Source organism: Manis pentadactyla, chromosome 6 (genome assembly GCF_030020395.1).
Source record: "Manis pentadactyla isolate mManPen7 chromosome 6, mManPen7.hap1, whole genome shotgun sequence".
NCBI classification, from domain to species: domain Eukaryota; kingdom Metazoa; phylum Chordata; class Mammalia; order Pholidota; family Manidae; genus Manis; species Manis pentadactyla.
In genome coordinates, this window is record NC_080024.1 from 124,165,063 (window position 1) to 124,192,064 (window position 27,002).

General features: G+C 38.3%; 1 protein-coding gene and 1 pseudogene across 7 annotated transcripts in view; both read left to right on the forward strand.

The window, feature by feature from the left end:
• Nucleotides 1–27,002, forward strand: part of KIAA1328 (KIAA1328 ortholog) — a 336,759-nt gene that overhangs the window by 158,704 nt on the left and 151,053 nt on the right. The gene's annotated exons all lie outside the window — the stretch shown is intronic.
• On the forward strand, nt 13,684–17,901 carry LOC118912189 (ubiquitin-60S ribosomal protein L40-like; annotated as a pseudogene).

Genomic DNA, 27,002 nt, shown 5'->3' on the forward strand with positions numbered 1-27,002 from the left:
CTGTGGTTCCATATGAGTTTTAGAACTATTTACTCCAGTTCATTGAAGAATGCTCTTGGCATTTTCATAGGAATTGCATTGAATCTGTAGATTGCTTTAGGCAGGATGGCCATTTTGACAATGTTAATTCTTCCTATCTATGATGATAATATGTATTTCCATTTATTGGTGTCTTCTTTAATTTCTCTCATGAGTGTTTTGTAGTTTTAAGAGTATAGATCTTTCACTTCCTTGGTTAGTTTTATTCCTAGGTATTTTATTCTTTTTGATGCAATTGTTAATGGAACTGTTTTCCTGATTTCTCTTTCTTCTAGTTCATCATTACTGTACCACAGTGGAACAGATTCCTGTGTCTTAAATTTGTATCCTGCAACTTTGCTGAATTAAGATATTAGATCTAGTTGTTTCGGAGTGGATTCTTTGTGTTTTTATGTACAATATCATGTCATCTGAAAACAGTGAAGTTGAACTTCTTTACCAATCTGGATGCCTTTTATTTCTTTGTGTTGTCTGCCATGGCTGGGACCTCCAGAATTATGCTGAATAAAGTGGGGGAGTGGGTATCCTTGTCTTGTTCCCGATCTTAGGGGAAAAACTTTCAGCTTCTCGCTGTTCAGAATAATGTTGTCTGTGGGTTTGTCGTATATGGCCTTTGTTATGTTGAGGTACTTGCCTGCTATACCCATTTTGTTGACAGTTTTTTTATCATGAATGGATGTTGAATTTTGTTGAGTGCTTTTTCAGTATCTATGGAGATGATTATATGGTTTTCGTCCTTTTTGTTGAAGTGATGGATGATGTTGATGGATTTTCAAATGTTGTACCATCCTTGCATCCCTGGGATGAATCCCACTTGATCATGGTTTATGATCCTTTTGATGTATTTTTGAATTCGGTTTGCTAATATTTTGTTGAGCATTTTTGCATCTACATTCATCAGGGATATTGGTGTGTAGTTTTCTTTTTCGGTGGTGTCTTTGCCTGGTTTTGGGATTAGAGCGATGCTGGCTTCATAGAATGAGTTTGGAAGTATTCCCTCCTCTTCTATTTTTTGGAAAACTTTAAGGAGAATGGGTATTATGTCTTCTTTAAATGTCTGATAAAATTCAGTTGTGCATCCATTTAGTCCAGGGATTTTGTTCTTGGGTAGTTTTTTGATGACCAGTTCAATTTAATGGTGGATAATTGGTCTTTTTAGATTATCTGTGTCTTCTTCGGTCAGTCTTGGAAGGTTGTGTTTTTCCGACATTGCCCATTTCTTCTATATTATCTAGTTTGTTAGCATATAGATTTTCATAGTATTCTATGTAATTCTTTGTATTTCTGTGGTGTCCATCATGATTTTTTCCTTTCTCATTTCTGATTCTGTTTATGTGTGTAGATTCTTTTTTTCTTAATAAGTCTGGCTAGCAGTTTATCTATTTTCTTTATTTTCTCAAAGAACCAACTCTTGGTTTCGTTAACTTTTTCTGTTTATTATTCTCATTTTATTTGATTCTTCTCTGATCTTTATTATGTACCTCCTTCTGCTGACTTTGGGCCTCATTTGGTCTTCTTTTATCAGTTTCAGTGATTGGGAATTTAGACTATTCATTTGGAGTTTTTGTTCCTTATTTAAATAGGCTTTTATTGCTATATACTATCCTCTTAGAAAAGCTTTCACTGTGTCCCACAGAAGTTGGAGCATTGTGCTGTATTTGTCTCCATATGTTGCTTGATCTCTGTTTTAATTTGGTCATTGATCCATTGATTATTTAGGAGCATGTTAAGCCTCCATGTGTTTGTGAGCATTTTTGTTTTCTTTGTACAATTTATTTTTAGTTTTATACCTTTGTGATCTGAAAAGTTGGTTTGTACAATTTCAATGTTTCTGAATTTACTGAGGCTCTTTTTGTGGTGTAGTATGTATTCTATTGTGGAAAATGTTCCATGTGCACTTGAGAAGAATGTGTTCCCTGTTGCTTTTGTGTGTAGAATTGTGTAGATGTGTAAGGTCCCGCTATTCTAATGTGTTGTTCACTGCCTCTGTCCTTGTTTTCTGTCTCGTTGATCTGTCCTTTGCAGTGAGTAGTGTGTTGAAATCTCCTGAATTCATTGCATTCTGTTTCCTCTTTTAAGTCCATTTGTATTTGTTTCACATATGAAGGTGCTCCTGTGTTGGAGTCATAGATATTTATAAAGGTTATTCATCTTGTTGGACTGAGCCCTTTATCATTATGTAATGTCCTTCTTTGTCTCTTGTGACTTTCTTTGTTTTGAAGTCTATTTTGTCTGATACAAGTACTGCAAACCCTGCTTTTTTATCCCTATTGTTTGAATCAAACATCTTTTTCTGTTCCTTTACTTTTAATCTGTGTATGTCTTTGGGTTTGAAGTGAGTCTCTTGTAGGAAGCATATAGATGGGTCTTGCTTTTTTATCCATTCTATTACTCTGTGTCTTTTGATTGGTGCATTCAGTCCATTTACATTTAGGGTGATTTTTGATAGGTATGTAGTTATTGCCATTGCAAGCTTTGGATTCCTAGTTCAAAGGTTCAAGGGCAGCTTATTTACTATCTAACCATCTAATTTATCTCACTTATTATGCTATATAAACACAGTCAGGTGAATCTTTATTTCTCTTCCATCTTTTTCTTCCTCCTCCTCTCTTTATATGTTAGGTGTTTTATTCTGTACTGTTTGTGTTTTTCTTGTCTGATTTTGTAGATAGCTGATTTTATTTTGCATTTAGTTAGGGTTTTGTTGGTGTACTGTCTTTGCTGTGGTTTTCTTTTCTCTGGTGACATGTATTTAGCTTTAGGAGCACTTCTACCTAGAGTAGTCCCTTGAAAATAGACTATAAAATCCCATGCTCTTGGCTAGGAAGAGTTAATATTGTCAAAATGGCCACCCTGCCTGAAGCAATCTAAAGATTCAGTGCAATCCCTATGAAAATACCAACAGCATTCTTCAATGAACTGGAACAAATAGTTCTAAAATTCAAATGGAAATACAAAAAACCCCGAAAAGCCAAAGTAATCCTGAGAAGGAAGCATAAAGTTGGGGGGATCTCGCTTCCCAACTTCCAGCTCTACTACAAAGCCATAGTAATCAAGACAATTTGGTACTGGCACAAGAACAGAGTCACAGACCAGTGGAACAGAACAGAGAGTCCAGATATTAACCCAAAAATATACAGTCAATTAATATACGATAAAGGAGCCATGGACATACAATGGGAAAATGACAGCCTCTTCAACAGCTGGTGTTGGCAAAACTGGACAGCTACATGTATGAGAATTAAACTGGATCATTGTCTAACTGCATACAGAAAAGTAAATTCGACAGGGATCAAAGACCTGAATGTAAGTCATGAAACCATAAAACTCTTAGAAATAAACGTAGGCAAAAATCTCTTAGACATAAACATGAGTGACATCTTCATGAATGTATCTCCGCAGGCAAGGGAAACAAAAGCAAAAATGAACAAGTGGGACTATATCAAGCTGAAAAGCTGTACAGCAAAGAACACCACCAATAGAACAAAAAGGCATCTTAAAGAATTGGAGAATATATTTCTAAATAACATATCTGACAAGGGGTTAACCTCCAAAATATATAAAGAGCTCACGCACCTCAACAAACAAAAAGCAAATAACCCAATTAAGAAATGGGCAGAGTTGCTGAACACCGTTCTCCAAAGAAGAAATTTAGATGACCAACAGACACATGAAAAGATGCTCCACATCGCTAGTTATCAGAGAAATGCAAATTAAAACCACAATGAGATATCACCTCACACCAGTAAGGATCACCACCACCCAAAAGACAAACAACAACAAATGTGGGTGAGGTTGTGGAGAAAGGGGAACCCTCCTACACTGCTGGTGGGTATGTAAACTAGTTCAACCATTGTGGAAAGCAGTATGGAGGTTCCTCAGAATGCTCAAAATAGAAATACCATTTGACCTAGGAATTCCACTTCTAGGAATTTACCCTAAGAATGCAGCAGCCCAGGTTGAAAAAGACATATGCACCCCTATGTGTATCGCAGCACTATTTACAGTAGTCAAGGTATGGAAGCAATCTAAGTGTCCATCAGTAGATGAATGGATAAAAAAAGATGTGGTACATATACACAATGGAATATTATTCAGCTGTAAGAAAAGAAATCCTACCATTTGCAACAACATGGGTGGAGCTAGAAGGTATTATGCTCAGTGAAAAAAGCCAGGTGGAGAAAGACTAGTACCAAATGATTTCACTTATATGTGGAGTATAAGAATAAAGAAAAACTGAAGGAACGAAACAGTAGCAGACTCACAGAACCCAAGAATGGACTAACAGGTCCCAAAGGGAAAGGGACTGGGGAGGATGGGTTGGAATGAAGGGAGGATAAGGGCTGGAAAAAAGAAAGGGGACATTATGATTATCATGTTTAATGTGTGGGGGGGGACAGGGAGGGCTGTGCAACACAGAGAAGACAAGTAGTGATTCTACAGCATCTTACTATGCTGATGGACAGTGACTGTAATGGGGTTTGTAGGGGGGCTTGATGATGGGGGGAATCTAGTAAACATAATGTTCCTCATGTAATTGTAGATTAATGGGACCAAAATAAAAATAAAATACACTGTAAAGATGGTTTCTTGGAGGTAAATTCCCTCTACTTTTGTTTATGTGGGAATTGTTTAATATCCCTCCTTCAAATTTAAATGATAATCTTTCTGGATACAGTATTCTAGGTTCAAGGCCCTTCCGTTTCATTGCATCGGCTATATCTTGCTATTCCCTTCTGACCTATAAGGTTTCTGCTGAGAAGTCTGATGATAGCCTGATGGGTTTTCTTTTGTCAATACTCTCTCCTTGTCTTTGATTTTTGCCATTTTTATTATTATACGTCTTGGTGTGTTCCTTTTTGGGTCCTTTGTGTTGGGAGATCTGAATTTCTGTCGTCTGAGAGACTATTTCCTTCCCCAGGTTGGGGAGGTTTTCAGCAATTATTTTTCAAATACCCTTTCTTTCCCTTTTTCTCTCTGTTCTTCTTCTGGTGTCCCTATAATGCAAAAATTGTTCTGTTTGAATTGTTCCCACAGTTCTCTTAATATTCTTTAATTCCTAGAGATCTTTTTATCTCTCTCTGCCTCAGCTTCTCTGTATTCCTGTTCTCTGATTTCTATTCCATTAAGTCTCTTCCACCTCCATCCCATCTGCTCTTCAATCCTTCCACTGTTTGTTTCATTTATGTTATCTCCCTCTTGAATTCATCCCTTAGCTTTTGCATATTTCTCTGTAGCTCCGTCAGTATTTGTATGATTTTTATTTGAATTTTGGTTTGGGAACCTTCATCATTTCTGATTTACCACACCCTCTTTCTGAAGTTTGAGGGATTTTGGACTGAACAAGGTTCTTCTGCCTTTTTATGGGTATTGGAGTGGTTGCCAGCGACTGGCACATTTTTCAGCTGAGAGAACAAAGTCCCTTCCTACTTGCCAGTTGCCTTGTCTGTCTCTGCTGTTTGTGTTGGTTAACTGCACACAGGGAGCATCCTCTTGGTTAACCCCCTGAGCTGCTATAAGCGGGACAGCCCTCGGGATGGCCTAGGGCACTAGCGCAGTTCGCAGGTGAATGGTGTGTTTTCTGCCATGACAACAAAGCCCTTTCATGTTTCCTGGACTCTGCAACCATCTCTGCTGTCTGTGCCTGTCAACCGCACACAGAGAGCAGCCTCTGGGTTAATCCACTGAGCTGCCATCAGCTGGGTGGCCCTCGGGATGGCCTAAGTCACTGGTGGGGGTCTCAGGCTAGCTGCATATGTTCTGCCCTGAGGACAAGGCCCCTTTGTGCCTCCCTGACTCTGTCCCTATCTCTGCTGTCTGTGCTGGTCAACTGCATGCAGGGAGCAGCCTCTGGTTCTGGGCCAGTTAGCCACATGCAGGAAGAAGCCTCTGTGTTAAGCTGTGTTGTTGCTGCAGTGGGTGCTGCTCCCCGGCTTTTCCACAGCAATGGCATTTCAGCCGGTTTTCTTGCAGTGCCAACGGGGATAGGATTAGCAGGCTGCCTATCACTCTGAGTGGATTTGGAGCTGCATTGCCACCCCGGGGGTTAGGGCACCTGAAGTTCCTTAAAGTTCCCAGACTGTTGGGCTTAGTGTCCCTGGACGATTTAAACCCTTCTCTCTTTCAGACTTAGAAAACTCCTGCTGTTCTTTTTTCCCAGGGCAGCTGACTGTGGGAACCTGTTCACATTCTTAATCTCGGATTTTGCTTTTCTGCTCCTCTAATATCCAGTGCACCATGCAATGTGTGTCTGTGCTCCCAGTGAAGATTACTAGGCCTGGTTATTTAGCAGTCCTGTGCTTCCACCCCTCCACACTATGATTCTTTTCCTCCTGCCGATGAGCTAGGGTTGTGACATTGCTCGGATCCCGCCAGGTCACATATTTTTATTTTTACCCTTTTCCATGAGATGTTGTGTTCTTGCAGATGTAGCCTGTCTCATGTACTGTATCTTCTGGTCACTTTTAGAAATAGTTGTATTTGCTGTATTTTCAAAATATATATATCGTTTTGGAAGGAGATTCCTGCCACCCTACTCATGCCACCATCTTGAGAATCACCTTATTCTTAATTTTTAAAAAAAATGCCAAAGTTTTCAAAAATGCTCATAGTATTTACATTTTCAGTAGTGTTTATATTAATTCTAGTTTCTCCAAATCCTCATTGTCTCTATTTTTTATTATTACCATTATAGTCGGTGTTAAATACTTTCTCTTATTTGCTTTATCATTCTCTTCACTTTAAGTTTCCTAACAATTAGTGATGATGAGCAGCTTTCCATCTGGTAACTATCCATTTGTATGTCTTCATTGGCAAATTGTCTATACCTTTTGCAAATTTCTTGGCCTGTTTTTAAATTGAATTATTTTTCTTATTTTATTACAAGAGTTCATTGTAACCTCCAAATGCAAATCCTTTATCAGAGAACTGTTTTGCATATAATTTCTCAGTCTTAACTTTCATCCAGTCGTATCTTTTCATTTTTTTAATGGTATCTTTAGAAGTATGAAATAATTTAATTAGCCAAAATTTACCAGTATTTTCTTTGATGGAGTATACTTTTGTTGCTGTATCTGAACAATCTTTACCTTATTCAAAAATCACAAAGATTTTCTCATATATTTTCTGCTAGATGTTTAATAGATTTTTCTTTAGTGTTTTCTTGTAGTAGTTTAAGCTCTTACATTTAGGTTTTGATCTATTTAGAGTTATTTTTTGTGCGTGTATGGTTTAAGGTAAGGGTCCTAACTTTTTTTTTTCTTTTTTTAACATGCATATCTAATAATCCCAGCACCATTTGTTGCAAAGACCATTTTTTCCCTTATTGAACTGCTGTGACATTTTTGTCTCAATATCAGTTGACCATGCATATTTGAGTGTGTCTTTGTAAGTTTCACCATCAAAACGTGTAAGTTCTCCAACTTTGTTGTTTCTTAAAATTGTTTTGGTTATTCTGGGACCTTTACTCTTCCATATAAAGTTTAAGTCTGTTTTATCATTTTCGTCAAAGAAGCCTGGTGAAATTTTGAGAGGAATTAAAATCAACAAACTTGAGTTCTTAAATTCATTAATGTGGAATATCTCTTCATCCACTTAGATGTTTTAAAATTTTTCTCAGCAGTCTTTTGTAATTTTCAGTGCAGAAATCTTTCGCTTAAGTTTATTCCTACAAAATATATTGGTTTTAATGCTATTGTGAATGTAATTATTTTCTTCATTGCCTTTTCTGATTCTTCTTTGCTAATACAGAAATACAGCTCATGTTTGTGTGTTGATATTGTATCCTGTGACCTAGCTGGACTCACTATTCTGCAGATTTCTTTTTTTTTTTTTCTCTGTAGATTCCTTAGGTCTTCCTACATAAAGGATCATGGCATCTGTGTTTTAAAACATTTTTCCTTTCTTTCCATAATATATGTCTTTTCTTCCTCTTGTCTTATTGTACTGACTATAATTTTTAGTATAATATTGACTAGTATAGGTGACAGTGAACATACTTGTCCTGTTTTTGACCTTAGAAAGCATTCACCGTTTGGCCATTAAGTACACTTACTAAAACCTACAGCTATAGATTTTTTAATAGAGACTCTTTATCAAGGTTAAGAAAGTCCTTTTTCTAGTTTGTTGAGAGTTTTTATTGTGAATGAATGTTGAATTTTGACATACTTTTTCTGCTTCTGTTGAAATGATCATGTGGTTTTGGTTTGGTTTTTCATTCTAATACACTATATTATGTAAATTAATTTTTTAATATTATGCTAACCTTGTATTCCTAGAATGAATCTCACTTGGTCATTGTATGTAAGTCCTTTATCTTATGTAGGATTTTGTGGGGTTTTTTTGTTTTTTGGTATCATTAATCTACAGTTTCATGAAGAACATTATGTTTACTAGGCTCCCCCCTTCACCAAGTCCCCCCCACATACCCATTCACAGTCACTGTCCATCTGCGTAGTAAGATGCTGTAAAATCACTACTTGTCTTCTCTGTGTTGAACAGCCCTCCCCGTGCCCTCCACACACTATACATGCTAATCGTAATGCCCTCTTTCTTTTTCGCCGCCCTTATCACTCCCTTCCCACCCATCCTTTCCAGTCCCTTTCCCTTTGGTAACTGTTAGTCCATTCTTGGGTTCTGTGTTTCTGCTGCTGTTTTGTTCCTTCAGTTTTCCTTTGTTCTTATACTGCACATTTGAGTGAAATCATTTGTTACTTGTCTTTCTCCGCCTGGCTTATTTCACTGAGCATAATACACTCTAGCTCCATCCATGTTGTTGCGAATGGTAGGATCTGTTTTTTTCTTATGGCTGAGTAATATTCCATTCTGTATATGTACCACATCTCCTTTATCCATTCATCTACTGATGGACATTTAGGTAGCTTCCATATCTTGGCTATTGTAAATAGTGCAGTGATAAACATAGGGGTGCATCTGTCTTTTTCAAACTGGAGTGCTGCATTCTTAGGGTAAATTCCTAGAAGTGGAATTCCTGGGTCAAATGGTATTTCTATTTTGAGCATTCTGAGGAACCTCCATATTGCTTTCCACAATGGTTGAACTATTTTACATTCCCACCAGCAGTGTAGGAGGGTTCCCCTTTCTCCACAACCTCACCAACATTTGTTGTTGTTTGTCTTTTGGATGGTGGCGATCCTTACTGGTGTGAGGTGATATCTCATTGTGGTTTTAATTTGCATTTCTCTGATAACTAGCGATGTGGAGCATCTTTACATGTGCCTGTTGGCCATCTGGATTTCTTCTTTAGAGAACTCTCTGTTAGCTCCTCTGCCCATTTTTTAATTGGATTATTTGCTTTTTGTTTGTTGAGGTGTGTGAGCTCTTTATATATTTTGGATGTCAATCCTTTATCGGATCTGTGATTTATGAACATATTCTCCCATACTGTAAGATACCTTTTTGTTCTATTGATGGTGTCATTTGCTGTACAGAAGCTTTTTAGCTTGATATAGTCCCACTTGTTCATTTTTGCCTTTGTTTCCCTTGCCCAGGGAAATATGTTTCTGAAGAAGTCACTCATGTTTATGTCCATGAGATTTTTGCCTATGTTTTTTTCTAAGAGTTTTATGGTTTCATGACTTACATTCAGGTCTTTGATCCATTTCGAATTTACTTTTGTGTATGGGGTTAGACAGTGATCCAGTTTCATTCTCTTACATGTAGCTGTCCAGTTTTGCCAGCACCATCTGTTGAAGAGTCTGTCATTTCCCCATTGTATGTCCATGGTTCCTTGATCGTACATTAATTGGCCATATATGTTTGGGTTAATGTCTTGAGTCTCTATTCTGTTCCACTGGTCTGTGGCTCTGTTCTTGTGCCAGTACCAAATTGTCTTGATTACTGTGGCTTTGTAGTAGAGCTTGAAGTTGGGGAGCGAGATCCCCCCCACCTTATTCTTCCTTCTCAGGATTGCTTTGGCTATTCGGGGTCTTTGGCAATTCCATATGATTTTTGAACTATTTGTTCTGGTTCGTTGAAATATGCTGTTGTTAATTTGATAGGGATTGCATCAAATCTGTTTATTGCTTTGGGCAGGATGGCCATTTTGACGATATTAATTCTTCCTAGCCAGGAGCATGGGATGAGTTTCCATTTGTTAGTGACCTCTTTAATTTCTCTTAAGAGTGTCTTGTTGTTTTCACGGTATAGGTCTTTCACTTTCTTGGTTAGGTTTATTCCTAGGTATTTTATTCTTGTTGATGCTATTGTGAATGCATTTTTTTCCTCATTTCTCTTTCTATTAGTTTATTGTTAGTGTATAGGAAAGCTACAGATTTCTGTGTGTTAATTTTGTATCCTGCAACTTGGCTGAATTCTGATAGTTCTAGTAGTTTTACAGTGGAGTCTTTAGGATTTTTTATGTGCAATATTTATGTCATCTGCAAATAGTGACAGTTTGAATTCTTCTTTACCAATCTGGATTCCTTGTATTTCTTTGTTTTGTCTGATTGCCGTGGCTAGGACCTGAATAACAGTGGAGAGAGTGGGCATCCCTGTCTTGTTCCCGATCTCAGAGGAAAGGCTTTCAGCCTCTCGCTGTTCACTATGATATTAGCTGTGGGTTTATCATATATGGCCTTTATTATGTTGAGGTACTTGCCCTCTATGCCCATTTTGTTAAAAGTTTTTATTATGAATGGATGTTGAATTTTGTCGAATGCTTTTCTAGCATCTATGGAGATGATCATATGGTTTTTGTCTTTCTTTTTGTTGATGTGGTAGATGATGTTGATGGATTTTCTAATGTTGTACCATCCTTGCATCCCTGGGATGAATCCCACTTGGTCGTGGTGTATGATCCTCATGATGTATTTTTGAATTCGGTTTGCTAATATTCTGTTGAGTATTTTTGCATCTACATTCATCAGGGATATTGGTCTGTAGTTTTCTTGTTTGGTGGAGTCTTTGCCTGGTTTTGGTATTAGGGTGATGTTGGCTTCATAGAATGAGTTCAGGAGTATTCTCTCCTCTTCTATTTTTTTGAAAACTTTAAGGAGAATGGGTATTATGTCTTCTCTGTATGTCTGATAAAATTCTGAGGTAAATCCATCTGATGCGGGCGTTTTGTTCTTGGGTAGTTTTTTGATTACCGTTTCAATTTTGTTGCTGGTAATTGGTGTTTAGATTTTCTGTTTCTTTCTGGGTCAGTCTTGGAAGGTTGTATTTTTCTAGGAAGTTGTCCATTTCTCCTAGGTTTTCCAGCTTGTTAGCATATAGGTTTTCATAGTATTCTCTAATAATTCTTTGTATTTCTGTGGGGTCCGTCGTGATTTTTCCGTTCTCGTTTCTGATTCTGTTGATGTGTGTTAACTCTCTTTTTCTCTTAATATGTCTGGCTAGAGGCTTATCTATTTTGTGTATTTTCTCGAAGAACCAGCTCTTGGTTTCATTGATTTTTTTTCTATTGTTTTATTCTTCTCAATTTTATTTATTTCTTCTCTGATCTTTATTATGTCCCTCTGCCTGCTGACTGTAGGCCTCATTTGTTCTTCTTTTTCCAATTTCGATAATTGTGACGTTAGACCATTCATTTGGGGTTGTTCTTCCTTCTTTAAATATGCCTGGATTGCTATATACTTTCCTCTTAAGACTGCTTTTGCTGTATCCCACAGTAGTTGGGGCTTTGTGCTGTTGTTGTTATTTGTTTCCATATATTGCTGGATCTCCATTTTAATTTGGTCATTGATCCATTGATTATTTAGGAGCGTGTTGTTAAGCCTCCATGTGTTTGTGACCCTTTTTGCTTTCTTTGTACAGTTTATTTCTAGTTTTATTCCTTTGTGGTCTGAAAAGTTGGTTGGTAGGATTTCAATCTTTCGGAATTTACTGAGGCTCTTTTTGTGGCCTAGTATGTGGTCTATTCTGGAGAATGTTCCATGTGCACTTGAGAAGAATGTGTATCCTGTTGCTTTTGGATGTAGAGTTCTATAGATGTCTATTAGGTCCATCTGTTCTAGCGTGTTGTTCAGTGCCTTTGTGTCCTTACTTATTTTCTGTCTGGTGGATCTGTCCTTTGGAGTGAGTGGTGTGTTAAAGTCTCCCAAAATGAATGCATTGCATTCCATTTCCTCCTTTAATTCTGTTAGTATTTGTTTCCCATATATTGGTGCTCCTGTACTGGGTGCGTATATGTTTATCCTCTTGTTGGACTGAGCCCTTTATCATTATGTAATGTCCTTCTTCATCTCTTGTTACTTTCATTCTTTTGACGTCTATTTTGTCTGATACTAGTATTTCAACACCTGCTTTTTTCTCTCTGTTGTTTGCATGAAATATCTTTTTCCATCCCTTGACTTTTAATCTGTGCATGTCTTTGGGTTTGAGGTGAGTCTCTTGTAAGCAGCATATAGATGGGTCTTGCTGTTTTATCCATTCTATTACTCTGTGTCTTTTGATTGGTGCATTCAGTCCATTTACATTTAGGGTGATTATTGAAAGATATGTACTTATTGCCATTGCAGGCTTTAGATTATTTCTCTCCCTTCTTATTCATCCTCCTCCATTCTTCATATGTTGGTTGTTTTGTTCTGTGCTCTTTTTAGGAGTGCTCCCATCTAGAGCAGTCCCTCTAAGATACCCTGTGGAGGTGGTTTGTTGGAGGCAAATTCCCTCAACTTTTGCTTGTCTGGGAATTGTTTAATCCCTCCTTCATATTTAAATGATAATCGTGCTGGATACAGTATCCTTGGTTCAAGGTCCTTCTGTTCCATTGCATTAAATATATCATGCCATTCTCTTCTGGCCTGTAAGGTTTCTGTTGAGAAGTCTGATGATAGCCTTATGGGTTTTCCTTTGTAGGTGACCTTTTTTCTCTCTCTGACTGCCTTTAATACTCTGTCCTTGTTGTTGATCTTTGCTATTTTAATTATTATGTGTCTTGGTGTTGTCCTCTTTGAATCCCGTCTCTCTGGAGTTCTGTGTGCCTCCGTAGTCTGAGCAACTATTTCCTCCCACAGTTTGGGGATGTTCTCAGCAATTATTTCTTCAAAGACACTTTCTATCCATTTTTCTCTCTCTTATTCTTCTGGAACCCCTATAATGCGGATATTGTTCCTTTTGGATTCGTCATACAGTTCTCTTAATATTGTTTCATTCCTGGTGATCCTTTTATCTCTTTGCTTCAGCTTCTATGCGTTCCTGTTCTCTGGTTTCTATTCCATCAATGGCCTCTTGCATCTTATCCATTCTGCTTATAAATCCTTACAGAGTTTGTTTCACTTCTGTAATCTCTCTCCGTACGCCTGTAATCTCCCTCCGGACTTCATCCCTTAGCTCTTGCATATTTCTCTGCAGCTCTGTCAGCATGTTTATGATTTTTATTTTGACTTCTTTTTCAGGGAGACTGGTTAGGTCTGTCTCTGCACATCCTCTCTCAGGTGTTGTCTGAACGATCTTGGACTGGACTAAATTTTTTTTCCTTTTCATGTTGATGGCGGTGGTTGTACGCAGGTTGCGGTGTGTCAACTGGGAGAAGAAAGTCCTTTCCTTCTTGCTGCATGCCTTGCCCTTCTCCGCTGCCTGTGTCAGTTACCCGCACACCTGGACCAGCCATCTGGTTAGTCCCCTAAGCTGCTGTGGGCTGGATCTCCATCAGAGAAGCACGGGGCCCTGTGGGAAGTGGCTGGCATGCCATGTGCGCTCCTCCATGATAGCGGCGCCCATGCTGGGCAGCTTTTTACCAACAGTGGCCTTTGGGTCTGGCCCAGGCAGCTGTGTGTTGGGCTGGGATTCCAGTTGGCTGCTGGGAGTGTGCCTGTTCCCACTGTCTCCGCTGCAGGTGCGCGCGGGGCTCTCCCACGCGGGCCACTACTGGGCTTCTCTGGCTCCACTGCCACCGGTGCACGTGAGCCGCACCCGGGCTGTTCGGTTGCTGTCGCCACGGGCTCGCAGAAGCCTCTCCTGGTCCCCTCTGGCGCCGTTTGCACACTCGATCTGCTCCCAGTCCCTTCCGGCGCCATTGCCCCCGGCACGCGCTGCCACTCTACCGCTACTGGGCCAATGTGTTGGGGTCCATGCCAGTTGGAGGAACAACTGGCAGGCTGCTTAGTGTCATGAGGGGCTTCAGAGCTGTGCTGCCTCCCTGGGTTTTAGGGCACCTAATGTTCCCCAGGAATCCCAGCTGCTGGCTAAATGTGCCGGGATGACTTCATCCAGCCATGGGGTCCCTGTCTCTTTAAGACTTGCAGAAAGCACTTGATTTCTTTTGTCTCAGGGGCACTGGTTGCGGGGACCTGCCCACAGGTTTTGCTTTTCTGTTTCTCTAATATCCAGCACGCCGTGCACCTTGTGTCTGCGCTCCGGGTGTGGTTTTCTAGAGCTGGTTGTTTAGCAGTCCTGGGCTTTCACTCCCTGCCTGTTCCAACTCCTTTCTTCCCGCCAGGTTCTGGGGTGGCGAGCATTCGGGTCCCGCCTGGCCACAGCTTGTATCTTACCCCCTTCGTGTGATGTTGAGTTCTCGCAGATATAGATGTATCCTGGCTGTTGTACTGCATCCAGTGGTATCCCTTTTAGGAATAGTTGTATTTATTGTATTTTCATAAATATATATGTTTTGGGGAGGAGATTTCCTCTGAACTACTCATGCCGCCATCTTCCCGTGATCCTCCAGGATTTTGTTTACTAATATTTTGTTGATGATTTTTAAGGCCTCCATTCTTAGAGATAATGGACTTTGTTTTTCTCATGATACCTTTACCTAGTTTAGTATTGTAATGCTAGTTTCATAGAATCTGTTGAGAAGTACTGCCTCCTGTATTATCTAGAAGTTTATGGATACATGTTATTTATTCTTTAAATACTTGAGAGGATTACTCAGTGAGGCCATCTGGGTCTGAGCTTTCCATTTTTGAAAGAATTCCATTATCAGTTCAGTTTATTTTTGATGGGCTCAATTAGTTTTCTATTTATGTGTTACAAATTATAACAAATGTAGCACCTTAAAATAACACAGTTTATCATACAGTTCTGTAGATCAAAAGCCTAGTTGATTTTGACTGGGTTATAGTTTTGCTCAAGATAAGGTTGAAGGTTCCAGTAAGGCAGAAATGAGACTGCACACAATAATATAATAAAGGAAAAAATGTTTATTGCAGAGGATTAAGGCAAATACGCAGATAGATGGAAAAGGAAAATAAGGATAAAAACTTCAGCAGACTGAGTAGGCAGCATCTGAGTCACACTAGCTGGGAAGCAACTGGTAACAGTTGCCCCAGAGCCTCAGTGGGACATTGATCCTGGGCAGTGTGTCCACTTCATGGGTGAGGCTTCACAGTGTTGCCCCAGAGTCTGTGCTTTATATTCTTCTGCAAACATCTTATATAACTGTCATTACATAAGCCTCATTTATTATGATTTCATCCAACCTTGCAAGATAATTGGCTTTTCCAGTGTTCCCAGAACTGAGTACATTATGAAAAGCCAAAATCTCTTAACTGTGTGTTCAAAAGTTGTTTTTTGCCAGAGCTTGCCTCAACACAGACCTAAGCCATCTTTCTTTTCTCTGCAATTATCTGCTGATGTTCCCACAAGGCTGAAATGATGGTGACTCTGAACTGGGCTCTTACATGGTCACTCTAGGGAATAATTCAGTTCCTTGTGATAATAGGGCTAAGGTCCCTTTTTCCTTGCTTACTCTCATCTGGGGGCCACTCTCAGCTTCTCAAAGCTGCCCATATTTCTTATCACCTGTCCCTTTGCACCTTCAAATCGGCAACAGCATATTGAGTCTTTCTAATTTTTCAAATCTGACTTACCCTTCTTCTACCAGCTGGAAAAAGCGCTTTCCTTAAAAAGGGCTCCTGTGATTAGATTGTACCCATCTCATTAATTTTTTCTTTTGCCATATAACTTAACATAATCATGATAGTAACACCTTTTGACTTCTTCTTTGACCCATGATTTATTTAGACATGCATTATTTAATTTTTAAATATTTGAATTCCAAAAACTTTTTCTGTTGTTGATTTCGGATTTAAATATATGGGGAATATATTTTTTATGATTCCAGTTCTTTTAAATTGTTGAAATTTGCTTCATGTCTTCCCATATTTTTTTTTTCCTGAAGAATGTTTCATGTGTGCTTAAAAAGAATGTGTCTTCTGCTATGGTTGATAGAGTGTTCACTTCAAGTTGTTTGATAGTATTATTCAAGTCATTTATGTCTTTGATAATATTTTCTTTAGTTGTTTCATCAAGTTTTACAAATGGAGAATTGATGTCTCCCACTTTATTGAAATCCTTGTTCCCTACATCTCATGAGTCATTTCCCTTGTTCCTTTTATGATTTTCAACCATGACTTGTCTGAGTGAATTTATTGGGTTTATTCTTCTTGGAGTTTGCTGAGCTTGTTTGATCTGTAGACTAATGTTTTTCATCAAAAGAAAGACATTTTCAGCTATTATTTTCTTTCAAATGTTTTTCTGCCCCTGTGTCTTTTTTCTGTCCTTCTGGAACTCCCATTTCATATATAAATATGTCTATTGTCCCACAGGTCTCTGAGATTGTTAATTTTTCCTGTTTTTTTTCCTTCAGATCAGATAATCTCTATTGATCTGTTTTTTTCTTCTGCTATTTCACATCTGTTGCAGAGTCTCTCTACTGAAGTTTTCAGTTCATTTATTGTGCTTTTCAATTCCAGTATTTCCATTTGAAAAATCATATGTCCTGTTGGGCCCTCTGTATCATTTGCATATTGATAATTTGTACTTTCCTTTAATATTTTTAACCATTTTTTATAATAGCTTTTTAAGGTGAGTCACCCTTTCCTGTTTCTTTGCAATTCTTTTAATTATTTTCAAGAACAGGACATTTTATATAATGTATTTTAGCAAATCTGGCTTCTCATCCCTTCTCTTGAAGGTTATTGTTGCTTTCTGTTTGTTTGTTTACAGACTTGCCAGGATAAATTCTGAGTTTGTGTCCCCTGCAGTGTGCGTTCACTGATTTCTCTAATCAGCATTGTTATTCTTTCTAAGCCTAGCTTCACAGAGGACAGCCTTGATCCAGTGTGACCTAACTAGCAAATACCTAGTGACTGGCGATATGTTTTACTCAAAACACATTAAGTTACTGTGGCTTCCATGCTTTCCTAGTGGATGTTTGTGAGTTGGGGAATGCCTTTATTTTCTGCCTTTCTATATGTAGTAAGACCTTGTGTTCAGGCAGAGGTTTGTAAATAGTTAAAAGCCCTGTCCAGTCTCTGCTGAGTATGCCCATAGTGTACTGCCTTCCATAAGACCTGTTTTACAGGGAGGTTATCAAGGTGTCTGTTGCTATTGCATTCTCCCATCTCCTTGTTAAATTTCCTACTGTTCTACCAGTCAGTTTCTTGCTTACTCAGAATTGTAGCCTCAAGGCTAGCTGACACATTGGTTATCTTCATTGACACTTGGTCAATATTGTTTCTATAGTTCTTTCTTTTCAACAAAGTGGCTGAGGAGATCAGTGGTAGGAGCCTTGTGGATGCAGAGGTGGAGATCTTTGTGAGGATGCTGATGAGCAAGACCATTACCCTCAAGGTTGAGCTGGGTGACACCATTGAGAATATCAGCCAGTATCCAAAACAATGAGGGCATCCCGTTTGACCAGCAGCATCTGAGGGCAAACAGCTGAGGATGGCCGTAATCTCTCAAACTGAAATATCCTGAAAGAGTCCACCCTGCACTTGCTGCACGGCCTGGGGTGCCCCATCCTTGAGCCTTCACCCACCCCTAGCTTGCGCAGAAACACAACTGCAACAAGATGATCTGCCACAAGTGTTATGCTCACCTACATCCCGCACTATCAACAGCTGCAAGAGGAAGTGCAGCCATGCCAACAACGTGCACACCAAGAAGGTAAAGTAAGGCGCCACTGGCTCTTCCTTTTCCTGTAGTGCAGTCCCCTGCCTGAACCCCATAGCCTTGGTGCCTCAGTAAAGTTTCCCTTTCACTGATTGGAAAAATTATATATATAGTTTCTATAACTCTTAGGGTGTGGTGATTTCCACACTACACTCCAACTTAAGTCAGCACCTTCCCCAGTTACACTGCAAGTTTTCAGGCCTTGCCTCAGTCCTGTAGATTTACCTTTCCTATCGAAGATGGAAGCAGAGCCTCAGGCTAAAATGCTACAGTCTTACCTTACTTTTACCTATGACTTAGTTTAATAAGTACCTCTTAAATTTGTTGTAGCCCTTCTTCAGTTCCCACTGTTCTGAAATGTTTGTTTTTCACAATTTGATATCGTTTGCTCATTGTCTTAGGTGGAGATGATTTATTGAACTCCTCACTCTGGTATTCCTAAATTCTAGCCTCGGGGTCGGCATTTGATTATTTTCCTATATCAGGAGCAACATGGTTTTTCTAGGAATTTATGTCAGTAAAACAGTCAAATGACCAGTATAGTTAATATAAAGTAGAAGGGCAAAGGAAGTTATTATATCACTAAAATATCATTTCAAACCAAGGTACTTTGTTGAAACTGTAATATAGCTATATTTTTAACCCTTTCTTTCAAATACATCTTTTGGACTTCAAAATATTTATGTGTGTATGTAAATGCCACTCAAGTTTGATAATTTCATTTCATCTTTAGTAAGAACAAGCCAGTAAAGAACATACTACTTCTTTTGTCATTCTACCATCATTTATGGCCAAAAAGATGAATTAAGTTTATCACACTGTTAAGTAAAATTAGTATGAAGTAATGCTTGTATGAAATCTTGGCCCTCATTTCTTCAGAATCACTTCCATCATTATCATTTGGTTTATAGTAGTAAACTGCTTCTGGGTTGAAAACAGAGGAACCTTTTCTTCACCAAAAGGTCTAGTAAAGCTTAATTAACCAGGTACAAATTGAGATTTAAAATAAACAAGTTAATATTGCTTCTTTAATATACTTAATGTCAGATCACATACTTAAAACAGGCTTAATTCAGAATTTATTACTATACTAATTTACTAATTAAATTAAAAAATCATGTAACTTTTAAAAACATTTCCCGATTTAATTCAGTTTTCGGATGTAAATGTCAAACTATTCTAAAAATAGAACACTAAATCATAGTTCCAATACAAGACTAGTCTGCAGTTAATGGACTCACTCTATGATTTTACCATCATCTGAGGAACTCTATATGTCATATTTAACCAGATAGGCACACTGGTAATATATATGAGAATTTCTTAAAAACTTGGTATGTCCTGTGCAATATTTGAGACATATTTATGCTAAAAAGTTATTTGTTTTTATGCTAAAAGTTATTTGCTTATCTGAATCTCAAAGTTAATTGAGAGTCCTGTATTTTTATTTGCTAAATCTGGAAACTCTACTTTGCCTACTATATAGTTAAAAAAATTGTCTAATATTTTTTTATACAACTTTATAGTTTTAGTTTTTATGTTTAGATTTGTATTTTTTTTTAATATACTATCATTGATGGACAATCTCATGATGGTTTCAAATACAGAACACAGTGCTTCAACAGTTACACATATTATTAAATCCTCACCACCTCTAGTGGGATCACTGTCCATCAACTACCTTGTTACACGTACTACGTTGTTACATGATCATTAACTGTATTCTCTGTGCTATACTGCCGTCTCACTGACCAACCTATATTGTAATTGTGAATTGTGGCCCTTTATCACCTTCCCTCTCCCCCTCCGCCATTCCCAACACCTCCCCCTTGGTAACCACTAGTCTCTTCTCGGTGTATACGAGTCTACTGCTACTTTGTTCCTTCTGTTTTTTTTCTTTTCATACTCCACAAATAAGTGAAATCTTTTGGTATTTGCCTTTCTCTGCTTGACGTATTTCACTAAGCACAATACCCTCTAGATCCATCAATGTTATTGCGAAAAGGAGGATTTCTTTTCTTTTCATAGCTGAATAATATTCCATTGTGTATATTTACCACATCTTCTTTACCCATTCATCCATTGGTGGACATTTAGGTTGCTTCCATACCTTGACTATTGCAAATAGTGCAGCAATAAACATAGCGGTGTATATGTCTTTTTGAATCAGGGATCTTGTTTTCTTTGGGTAAACTGCTAGGAGTGGAATGACTGGGTCAAATGTTATTTCTATTTTTAGTTCTTTGAGGAACCTCCATATTGCTTTCCACAATGGTTGCACCAATTTACATTCCCACCAACAGTGTAGGAGGGTTCCCCTTTCTCCGCATCCTCGCCAGCATTTGTTATTTCTTGTCTTTTGGATGGTGGCCATCCAAACTGGTGTGAGGCAATATCTCATTGTGGTTTTAATGTGCATTTCCCTGATAATTAGCGATGTGGAGCATCTTTTCATGTGTCTGTTGACCATATGCATTTCTTCTTTGAAGTGTCTGTTCAGGTCCTCCGCCCATTTTTTAATCGGGTTATTTGTTTTTTGGGTGTTGAGGCAAAAGAGTTCTTTACACATTTTGGATGTTAACCCTTCATGAATTGTTTACGAATATATTCTCCCGTACTGTAGGATACCTTTCTGTTTTGCTGATGGTGTCCTTTGCTGTACAGAAGCTTTTTAGTTTGATGTAGTCCCACTTGTTTGTTTTTTATTTTGTTTCCCTTGTCTGAGGAGATGTGCTTAGGAAAAAGTTGCTCATGTTTATACTCAAGAGGTTTTGCCTATGTTTTTTTCTTCTTAGAGCTTTATGGTTTCATGACTTACATTCAGGTCTTTGATCCACTTTGAGTTTGCTTTTGTGTATGGAGTTGGACAATAGTCCGGTTTCATTCTCTTACACGTAGCTGCCCAGTCTTCCCAAAACCATTTGGTGAAGAGGCTGCCTTTTTCTCATTGTATGTTCATGGCTCCTTTATCGTATATTAATTGACCATAGATGCATGGGTTTATATCTGGGCTCTTTATTCTGTTCCATTGATCTATGAGTCTGTAACAAATTGTTTTGATTACTGTGGCTTTGTAGTAGAGCTTGACGTCATGGAGCGCAATCCCCCCAGCTTGGTTCTTCTTTCTCACAATTGCCTTGGCTATTCGGGGTCTTTTGTGGTTCCATAGGAAGTTTAGAACTATTTGTTCTAGTTCATTGAAGAATGCTGTTGGTATTTTGATAGGGATTGAATTGAATCTGTAAATTGCTTTGGGCAGGGTGGCCATTCTGACAATATTAATTCTTCCTATCCATGAGCAGGGGATAGATTTCCATTTTTTGGTGTCTTCTTCAATTTCTCTCATGAGTGTCTTACAGTTTTCGGAGAAAGGTCTTTCACCTCCTTGGTTAGGTTTATTCCTAGGTTTTTTATTCTTTTTGATGCAATTGTAAACAAAGTTGTTTTTCCTGATTTCTCTTTCTGCTAATTCATTGTTAGTATATAGGAATGCAACAGATTTCTGCATATTAATTTTGTATTCTGCAACTTTCCTGAATTCAGTTATTAGTTCGAATAGCTTTTTGGTGGTGTCTTTAGGGTTTTCTACGTATAATATCATGTCATCTGTAAATAGTGATAGTTTAATTTCTTTCTTACCAATTTGGATGTCTTTTATCTCTGTGTGTTGTCTGATTGCCGTGGCTATAACCTCCAGTACTATGTTGAATAAAAGTGATGAGAACGGGCATCCTTGTCTTGTTCCCGATCTTAGAGGAAAAGGTTTCAGCTTTTTGTTATTAAGTATGATGTTGGCTGTGGGTTTGTCATATATGGCCTTTATCATGTTGAGGTACGTACCCTCTATAGGCATTTTGTTAAGAGTTTTTATCATGAATGGATGTTGAATTTTGTCAAATGCTTTTTCAGCATCTACTGAGATGATCATGTGAATTTTGTCCTTTTTGTTCATGTGATGTACGGTATCGATTGATTTTCGAATATTGTACCATCCTTGCATCTCTGGAATAAATCCCATTTGGTCATGATGGATGACCTTTTGGACATATTTTTGTATTCGGTTTGCTAATGTTTTGTTGAGGAATTTTGCATCTCTGTTCACCAGGGATATTGGTCTATAATTTTCTTTTTCTATGGTGTCTTTGCCTGGTTTTGGTATTAGAGTGATGCTGGCCTCATAGAATGAGTTTGGAAGCATTCTCTCCTCTTCTACCTTTTGGAATACTTTAAGAAGGATGGATATTAGCTCTTCTTTAATCTTTGGTAGAATTTGGCTGTGAAGCCACCTGGACCTGGAGTTTTGTTTTTTGGGAGTTTTTTAATTATCACTTTGATTTCATTGCTGGTAACTAGTCTGTCGGATTTTGTTTCTTCCTGGGTCAGTCTTGGAAGGTTGAATTTTTCTAGGAAGTTGTCCATTTCTTCTCAGCTGTCCAATTTATTGCCATAGAATTTTTTGTAGTATTCTCTAATAACTCTTTGCATTTCTGTGGTGTCATTGCTGGCTAGTGGTTTATCTATTTTGTTTATTTCCTCAAAGAACCAGCTCCTTGTTTCATTGATTCTATTGTTTTAGTCTTCTCTATTTTATCTATTTCTGCTCTGATCTTTGTTGTGTCCCTTCTTCTACTGACTTTGGGTTTCATTTTTTCTTTTTCTAGTTTCTTTATTTGTGAGTTTAGACTGTTTATCTGGTATTCTTGTTTTTTGAAGAAAGCCGATACTGCTATGTACTTTCCTCTTAGGGCTGCCTTTGCTGCATCCCAGAGGTTTTGGGCTGTTGAGCTGTTGTTTTCAGTTGTCTCCATGTATTGCTTGATCTCTGTTTTAATTTGCTCATTGATCCACTGATTATTTAGAAGCACATTGTTTAGCCTCCGAGTGTCTGTAGACCTTTTGTTTTCTTTGTGTAGTTTATTCTAGTTTCATTCTATTGTGGTCTGAAAAGCTGCTTAATACAATTTCAATCTTTTTAAATTTATTGAGGCTCTTTCTGTGGCCTAGTATGTGATCTATTCTGGGGAATGTTCCACGTACACTTGAGAAGAATGTGTATCCTGCTGCTTTTGGGTGGAGTGTTCTGTACATATCTGTTAAGTCCATCTTAGCTAATGTATTGTGCAGTGCCACTGTTTCCTTACTTATTTTCTTTCTGGTTGATCTATTGATGTTGAGTGGTGTGTTGAAGTCTCCTAAAATGACTGTGTGGCAATCTATTTCCCCCCTTTAATTTTGTTAGTATCTGTTTTACATACTTAGGTGCTCCTATGTTGGGTGCATAGATATTTATAGTGGTTATATCCTCTTGTTGGACTGACCCCTTTATCACTAAGTATTATGTCCTTCTATGTCTCTTGTTACTTTCTTTGTTTTGAAATCTATTTTGTCTGATATGAGTACTGCTACTCCTGCTTTATTTCTCCCTATTATTTGCATGAACTATCATTTTCCATCCCTTCACTTTTAGTCTGTGTATGTCTTTGGGTCTGAAATGAGTCTCTTATAGGCAGTATATGATGGGTCTTGAGTTTTTATCCATTCTGCCACTCTATGTGTTTTGACTGGTGCATTCAGTTCATTTAGATAAAAGGTGTTTATTGACAGAAATGTACTTAGTGCCATTTTACTAATTGATTTTTGGTTGTTTTTATATCTCCTCTCTGTTCCTTTTTTCCTCTCTTACCCTCTTCTCTTGTTATTTGATGGTTTTCTTTAGTGTTGTGATTAGTTTTTCCTTCCTTGCTTGCTTCCTCCATCCTTCCCTCCTTCTTTCTCTCTCTCTCTCTCTTCCTTTCTTTCTGTCTCTTTTTTGCATGTATATCTATTGTAGGGTTAGATTAGTGGTTACCAAAGGTTCAACAATAGCTTCCTTAGTATATATAACAGTCTACCTCAAGTTACTGATTACTCTGTTCCAAACACAATCTAGAAGTTCTTATTCTCCTTCTCCTTTCTTCTTCTTCCTGCTTCTCCTCCACTCTTTATGTATTAGGTGTCATGTTCTTCACTTTTTGTGTATCCCTTGAATGACTTTTTATGTAGTTGGCTTAATCTCATGTGCGTGGTAATTAATTGGTCTACTATATTTACTGTGTTTTTATTTTCACTGGTGAAGGCTATTTAACCTTAGGAACGCTTCCATCTACAGCAGGCCCTTTAACATATCCTGTAAGGCTGGCTTAGTGGTGGCAAATTCCTTCAAATTTTGTTTGTCTGGAAATTGTTTAATCCCTGCTTCAAATTTAAGTGATAATCTTGCCGGGTAGAGGATTCTTGATTGGAGGTCCTTGTGTTTCATTACTTTAAATATATCATGCTGTTCCCTTCTGGCCTGTAAAGTTTCTGCTGAGAAGTCTGCTGATAGCCTGATGGGGTTCCCTTTATAAGTAATCTTCTTTTTTCTCTCTCTCTGGCTGTTTTCAACACTCTCTCCTTATCCTTGATCTTTGCCATTTTAATTATCATATGTCTTGGTGGTGTCTTCCCGGGATTTCTTTTGTTAGGGGATCTCTGTGCTTCTGTGACCCAAGGGTCTATTTCCTTCCCCAAATTTGGGGAAGTTTCCTGCAATTAAATCCTCAAAGAGACTTCCTATGCCTTTGTCTCCCTCTTCTCCTTCTGGCAACCCTATTAAGCAAGTATGGTTTCATTCAGATTGGTCATATACAGCTCTCTTATTATTCTTTCATTCCTAGAGATCTTTTTTTTCTGTTTTTCGGCTTCATTGTTTTCTTGATCCCTAATTTCCAAATCATTTACAAATTTTTCGACCTGTGAAAGTCTGTTATTAAATCTGTACATTGTATATTTAATTTCAGATACTGTATTCTTCAGCTCTGAGTGGCTCTTTGGCAGGTCTTTTATCTTTTTGTTGAAGTCCTCCCTGAGATCTTGAATATTTTTCTGTACTCCATGAGCATGTTTATGACTTTTAACTTTGAAATCTTTATCAAGAAGATTGGTGATTTCAGTGTCATTCAGCCCTCTTTCTGGTGTTTTGTCTTGTAGTTTGGCTTGGAACATTTTTTCAGAGTTTCCTATGGAGCAACAGGTTTATGAAGGAGTCACCCTCTAGTAACCATAAGCTCAAGACACTTCACTTGACAGTGTGGAAGCCCCCACCACAGCTGTCAGCGTGCAGTGGGCGGGGCACCTTTCTGTCTGGCTTGTTTGACCCGATTTCAGGCGTACTGTTTGCTTTTCCATGCCTTTGTGATCAGTGCAGAAGTCTGCTGGAGTTGCTGTGGGAGTGGCCTCCCTCCACCTGGGTTGTAGTTGCGGCGGGGGCCGTAGTCTGGTGGAACGGTTGCCTGCTAGGTGCAAGGAGCTCCCAGGGCTGGCTCCCACATGCTGTTTCCTGGCTTGCACTGAGAATGCTGGTATGTTCTCCCTCTGCTTATCCTTAAAATAATCTGTCCACTCTTGTGGGACAGGTGGTCTGTTGTAGGTCATACACTGTGGGAACGGTCCTTGGTGCTTTGTTGCCAGCGAAAGGAATGGAACATCTGGGTCTACCAAGATTTCCCATCCTGTTGTGCTAGGTGGTGCGCTGTGGAAGTATTGTCCAACTCCAGATTTTCCTGCACAGTGTGCTGGAACCATCACCCTGCTGGAGCCCTTCCACTGTTGGGAAGATTTTCAAACTGCCTGCTTTGCTTCTGCCTTGGGGGTCCAGTAGAGCATGCTTATTCTCCACAAGCAGTTGTAATATCAGCACCCCCCTCATGTTCCACCTGTCTCTATTGTACAGCCCCTCTAGTCCCTAGAGCCCCATGTAAGGTGGTTTCATGCTGTTGGAGCAGATCTCCTGGGACAAGTGTTGAGTGATCTTTGGCTCCTACTCCCTTTCTGCTCCATTCCTCTTCTTCCTGTCTGTTGGCTCGGGTTGCGGAAAGGCTTGTGTCCTTTTGGATCTGTGCTTTGCCACTTTACACTTTCTGAGAGGTTTTCTCTTCTTTCCCAGATGTACATAGTCAGTTCTGTAGTCTTCGGGTAGTTTTCAGGTTTAGTTGTATTTTCTGTATCTTCACTTTTTATATGATTTTTTGAAGGAGGTTTCTGCCTTGCCTTCTTTCTCTGCCAACTTTTCAGCAGAATATGTATGATATTCTTAAAACCCTGTGAGCAAACTAAAGTATATGAGTTGCATTGTAGTATTTACATGTTTTCAGTGTGATAAAAATGAGTTGTAGTGCTTATTCAGAAATGATCAGAATGATATTTAGCAGGAAAGAATGAGGAGAATATATCTAAACAGGAAAATCAAATTGTAAAGATTAAAGGAAAAAAAGAAAAACCTTACATAGGAAGCTGATCTATGGTTCATAACAAATTTGAAAATTTTGTTCAAAATGGTAGAATATTACGATTTGTCTTATATAACAGGTACCACAATCCTTGACTACTTATTGAAACTCTAGAAGTGACAGAATGAAGCCAGTAAAGACTCGGATATGGCATGCTATGATATCTACAGCACAAATGAAGGTGATTAGAAAATGTAGGCATTTTTTAGTTTATAAGAGAGTTAGAGGATATTGTCTCTTAATTTATGTAGATGGTGTTTTTGACTAGATGAATAAAACACCAATGAGAAAAGTATACAGTATTGAAAGAATGTGAGAGGCTTAGCTTGGATATAATGAAGAATTTTCTGATAATCAAAGTAAATTTCTGAGTTGGAAGGTTTTCTGTATCTTTAAGACACCCTTTTAAAATATGAAAGATTTTTTAAAAGACTTCATGGAAAAAAAAGATGTCCACAAACATGTACAATATAATCTTGTATACATGTACCCATGCACCCACATAGGCATGTAGTTTAGCACATACATACACAAAAATCACATATTCTTATGGTAATCCAGGGCTTTCCCATGTTAAATGATGACTGCAGTATTGCTTTGTAGTATAACATCAACAAGTAAACAATTATGTTTATGTTTCTGCAAATTATTTTTATAAGCCTGGCCAATATCTCTGGTACAGAGCTATGAGGAGAGTAGTGAACCAAACTGTAGTAATTATTTCTTCTAACAGGATATTATTTACTTTGTGTGACTAGGAAGTGATTACTTACTATGCCCTTATGAGCTGTTATCCCA